Genomic DNA, 6,000 nt, shown 5'->3' with positions numbered 1-6,000 from the left:
TCCAAATGCCCGTTCGGTAACCTAGATAGTGCAAGTGCCCGGTAGTTAACCTACATAGTCCAAGTGCCCGCTAGGTAACATAGATCGTCTAAGTGTCCGCTAGTTAACCTACATAGTCCAAGTGCCCTCTAGTTAACCTACATAATTCAAGTGCCCTTAGCTAACCTAGATAGTCCAAGGGCCCGCTAGTTTACCTACATAGTCCAAGTGCCCTCTAATTAACCTACATAATCCAAGTGCCCTTAGCTAACCTAGATAGTCCAAGGGCCCGCTAGTTGACCTACATAGTCCAACTGCCCGCTAGGTAACGTAGATAGACCGAGTGCCCGCTAGTTAACCTAGATAGTCGAAGTGCCCACTAGGGGACGTACATAGTCTATGTGCCCGCTAGTTAATCTACATAGTCCAAGTGCCTGATAGAAACCTACATAGTCCAAGTGCCCGATAGGGAACCTACATAGTCCAAGTGCCCGCTATGGAACATACATAGTCCAAGTGCCCGTTAGGGAACCTAGATAGTCCAAGTGCCCGCTAGGGAAACTGCATCGTCCAAGTGCCCGCTAGGTAACCTAGATAGTCCAAGGGCCTGCTAGATAACCTACATAGTCCAAGTGCCCGCTAGGGAACCTACATAGTCCAAGTACCCTTTAGGGAATCTAGAGGGTCCAAGTGCCCATAGGGAACCTATATAGTCCAAGTGCCCGCTAGGGAACCTGCATCGTCCAAGTGCCCGCTAATTAACCTAGATAGTCCAAGTGGCCGCTACTTAAACTAGATAGTCCAATTGCCAGGTAGTTAACCTAGATCGTCCAAGTGCCCGCTAGTTAACCTACATAGTCCAAAGGCCCGCTAAGAAAGCTAGATAATCCAAGTGCCCGTTAGGTAACCTAGATAGTCCAAGTGCCCGCTAGGTAACCTACATAGTCCAAGTTCCCGCTAGGTAACCTAGATAGTCCAAGTGCCCGTTAGGTAACCTAGATAGTCCAATTGCCCGCTACGCAACATACATAGTCCAAGTGCCCATTCGTTAACCTATAAATCCAAGTGCCTGCTAGGTAACCTAGACTGTCCAACTGCCCACTAGGTTATCTACATAGTCCAAATGCCCGTTCGGTAACCTAGATAGTCCAAGTGCCCGGTAGTTAACCTACATAGTCCAAGGGCCCGCTAGGTAACCTAGATAGTCCAAGGGCCCGCTAGTTAACCTACATAGTCCAAGTGCACGCTAGTTAACCTAGATCGTCAAAGTGTCCACTAGTTAACCTACATAGTCCAAGTGCCCGCTAGGTAACCTAGATAGTCCAAGTGCCCGCTAGGTAACCTACATAGTCCAAGTGCCCGCTAGGTAACCTACATAGTGCAAGTGTCCGCTAGTTAACCTACATAGTCCAAGTGCACGCTAGTTAACCTAGATCGTCCAAGTGTCCACTACTTAACCTACATAGTCCAAGTGCCCGCTAGGTAACCTAGATAGTACAACAGCCCGTTAGTTAACCTAGATAGTCCAAGTGCCCACTAGGGAACGTACATAGTTCAAGTACCCGCTAGGTAACCTAGATAGTCCAAGTGCCCGCTAGGTTATGTACAGAGTCCAAGTGCCCGCTAGGTAACCTACATAGTCCAAGGGCCCGCTAGTTAACCTACATAGTCCACGTGCCCGTTAGGGAACATACATAGTCCAAGTGCCCGCTAAGGGACGAACATAGTCCAAGTGCCCGCTATGGAACCTACATAGTCCAAGTGCCCTTTAGGGAACTTAGTCGTCCAAGTGCCCGCTTGGGAACCTGCATCGTCCAAGTGCCCGCTAGTTAACCTAGATCGTCCAAGTGCCCGCTGGATAACCTAGATAGTCCAAGTGCCCACTAGGTATCCTGCATAGTCCAAGTGCCCGCTAGGTAACCTAGATAGTCCATGTGCCCGTTACCTAACCTAGATAGTTCAATTGCCCGCTAGGCAACCTACATAGACCAAGTGCCCGTTCGTTAACCTAGAAGTCCAAGTGCCCTCTAGGTAACCTACATAGTGCAAGTGTCCGCTAGTTAACCTACATAGTCCATGTGCACGCTAGTTAACCTAGATCGTCCAAGTGTCCACTAGTTAACCTACATAGTCCAAGTGCCCGCTAGGTTACCTAGATATTACAACAGCCCGTTAGTTAACCAAGATAGTCCAAGTGCCCAATAGGGAACGTACATAGTCCAAGTACCCGCTAGGTAACCTAGATAGTCCAAGTGCCCGCTAGGGTATGTACAGAGTCCAAGTGCCCGCTAGGTAACCTACATAGTCCAAGGGCCCGCTAGTTAACCTACATAGTCCAAGTGCCCGATAGGGAACCTACATAGTCCAAGTAGCCGCTAAGGGAAGAACATAGTCCAAGTGCCCGCTAGGGAACCTACATAGTCCAAGTGCCCGTTAGGGAATTAGTCGTCGAAGTGCCCGCTTGAGAACCTGCATCGTCCAAGTGCCCGCTAGTTAACCTATATCGTCCAATTGCCCGCTAGTTAACCTACATAGACCAAGGGCCCTCTAGTTAACCTAGATAGTCCAAATGCCCGCTAGGGGATGTATATAGTCCAATGCCCGCTAGGTAACTTAGATAGTCTAAGTGCCCGCTAGGGTATGTACATAGTTCAAGTACCCGCTAGGTAACCTAGATTGTCCAAGTGTCCGCTAGTTAACCTACATACTCCAAGTGCCCGCTAGGTAACCTAGATACTCCAAGGTCCCGCTAGTTAACCTACATAGTCCAATGCCCGATAGGGAACCTACATAGACCAAGTGCCTGCTAGGTAACCTAGATAGTCCATGTGCCCACTAGTTAACCTACATAGTCCAGGTTACCCCTAGGCAACCTAGATAGTACAAGGGCCCGCTAGGTAACCTACATTGTCCTAGTGCCCCCTAGTTAACCTACATTCTCCAAGTGCCCGATAGGGAACCTACATAGTCCAAATGCCCGATAGGGAATCTACATAATCCAAGTGCCCGCAAGGGAACCTACATACTCCAAGTGCCCGTTAGGTAACCTAGATAGTCCAAATGCCCGCTATGGAACCCACATAGTGAAAGTGCCCGCTAGGGAACTTACATAGTCCAAGTGCCCGTTAGTTAACCTAGATAGTCCAAGTGCCCGGTAGTTAACCTAGATAGTCCAAGTACCCGCTAGGTAACGTAGATAGTTCAAGTGCCCAATAGGTAACCAAGATAGTCCAAGTGCCCACTAGGTAACCTACAAAGTCCAAGTGCCCGCTAGGTAATCTATATAGTCCAAATGCCAGCTGGGGAATATACATAGTCCAAGTACCCTCTAATTAACCTACATTGTCCAAGTGCCCGTTAGCTAACCTAGATAGTCTAAGGGCCGACTAGTTAACCTACATAGTTCAAGTGCCCGCTAGCCAACCTAGATAATCCAAGTGCCCGCTACTTAACCTAGATCGTCCAAGTGTCCGCTAGTTAACCTACATAGTCCAAGTGCCCTCTAGTTAACCTACATAATCCAAGTGCCCTTAGCTAACCTAGATAGTCCAAGGGCCCGCTAGTTTACCTACATAGTCCAAGTGCCCGCTAGGTAACGTAGATAGACCGAGTGCCCGCTAGTTAACCTAGATAGTCGAAGTGCCCACTAGGGGACGTACATAGTCCAAGTGCCTGCTAGGTTACCTAGATAGTCCAAGTGCCCGCTAGTTAATCTACATAGTCCAAGTGCCTGATAGAAACCTACATAGTCCAAGTGCCCGATAGGGAACCTACATAGTCCAAGTACCCGCTATGGAACCTACATAGTCCAAGTGCCCGTTAGGGAACCTAGATAGTCCAAGTGCCCGCTAGGGAACCTGCATCATCCAAGTGCCCGCTAGGTAACCTAGATAGTCCAAGGGCCTGCTAGTTAACCTACATAGTCCAAGTGCCCGCTAGGGAACCTACATAGTCCAAGTGCCCTTTAGGGAAACTAGAGGGTCCGAGTGCCCTTAGGGAACCTATATAGTCCAAGTGCCCACTAGGGATCCTGCATCGTCCAAGTGCCCGCTACTTAAACTAGATATTCCAATTGCCCGGTAGTTAACCTAGATCGTCCAAGTGCCCGCTAGTTAACCTACATAGTCCAAGGGCCCGCTAGTTAACCTACATAGTACAAGAACCGTTAGTTAACCTAGATAGTCCAAGTGCCCGCTAGTTAACCTTCATAGTCCAAGGGCCCCCTAGTTAACCTAGATATTCCAAGTGCCGGCTAGTTAACCTAGATCTTCCAAGTGTCCGCTAGTTAACCTACATAGTCCAAGTGCCCATTAGGTAACATACATAGTCCTAGTGCCTGCTAGGTAACCTAGATAGTCAAAGTTCCTTTTAGCTAACCTAGATAGTACAAGTGCCCGCAAGGTAACCTACATAGTCCAAGTGCCTGCTAGGTAACCTAGATATTCCAAGTTCCTGTTAGCTAACCTAGATAATCCAAGTGCCCGCTAGGTAACCTACATAGTCCAAGTGCCCTTTCGTTAACCTAGATAGTCCACGTGCCCGCTACGTAACCTACATAGTCCAAGGGCCCTCTAGGTAAAATATATAGTCCAAGAGCCCGCTCGTTAACCTACATAGTCCAAGTGCCCGCTAGGTAACATAGATAGTCCAAGGGCCCGCTAGTTTACCTACATAGTCCAAGTGCCCTCTAGTTAACCTACATAATCCAAGTGCCCTTAGCTAACCTAGATAGTCCAAGGGCCCGCTAGTTGACCTACATAGTCCAAGTGCGCGCTAGGTAACGTAGATAGACCGAGTGCCCGCTAGTTAACCTAGATAATTGAAGTGCCCACTAGGGGACGTACATAGTCTATGTGCCCGCTAGATAATCTACATAGTCCAAGTGCCTTATAGAAACCTACATAGTCCATGTGCCCGATAGGGAACCTACATAGTCCAAGTGCCCGCTATGGAACCTACATAGTCCAAGTGCCCGTTAGGGAACCTAGATAGTCAAAGTGCCCGCTAGGGAACCTGCATCGTCCAAGTGCCCGCTAGGTAACCTAGATAGTCCAAGGGCCTGCTAGATAACCTACATAGTCCAAGTGCCCGCTAGGGAACCTACATAGTCCAAGTGCCCTTTAGGGAAACTAGAGGGTCCAAGTGCCCATAGGGAACCTATATAGTCCAAGTGCCCGCTAGGGAAACTGCATCGTCCAAGTGCCCGCTAATTAACCTAGATAGTCCAAGTGCCCGCTACTTAAACTAGATAGTCCAATTGCCAGGTAGTTAACCTAAATCGTCCAAGTGCCCGCTAGTTAACCTACATAGTCCAAGGGCCCGCTAATTAACCTACATAGTCCAAGAACCCGCTAGTTAACCTAGATAGTCCAAGTGCCCGCTAGTTAACCTACATAGTCCAAGAGCCCCATAGTTAACCTAGATATTCCACGTGACGGCTAGTTAACCTAGATCGTCCAAGTGTCCGCTAGTTAACCTACATAGTCCAAGTGCCCGTTAGGTAACCTAGATAGTCAAAGTTCCTTTTAGCTAACCTAGATAGTACAAGTGCCCGCAAGGTAACCTACATAGTCCAAGTGCCTGCTAGGTAACCTAGATACTCCAAGTTCCTGTTAGCTAATCTAGATAATCCAAGTGCCCGCTAGGTAACCTACATAGTCCAAGTGCCCTTTCGTTAACCTAGATAGTCCACGTACCCGCTACGTAACCTACATTGTCCAAGGGCCCTCTAGGTAACCTATATAGTCCAAGTGCCCGCTAGTTAACCTACATAGTCCAATAGCCCGCTAAGAAACCTAGATAATCCAAGTGCCCGTTAGGTAACCTAGATAGTCCAAGTGCCCGCTAGGTAACCTACATAGTCCAAGTTCCCGCTAGGTAACCTAGATAGTCCAAATGCCCGTTAGGTAACCTAGATAGTCCAATTGCCCGCTACGCAACATACATAGTCCAAGTGCCCGTTCGTTAACCTATAAGTCCAAGTGCCCGCTAGGTAACCTAGACTGTCCAACTGCCCACTAG

The sequence above is a fragment of the Tenrec ecaudatus genome, assembly GCF_050624435.1.
Source record: "Tenrec ecaudatus isolate mTenEca1 chromosome 7 unlocalized genomic scaffold, mTenEca1.hap1 SUPER_7_unloc_4, whole genome shotgun sequence".
In the NCBI taxonomy this organism is placed as follows: domain Eukaryota; kingdom Metazoa; phylum Chordata; class Mammalia; order Afrosoricida; family Tenrecidae; genus Tenrec; species Tenrec ecaudatus.
The sequence above is the reverse complement of the archived record's forward strand: the minus strand, read 5'-3'. Positions refer to the sequence as shown.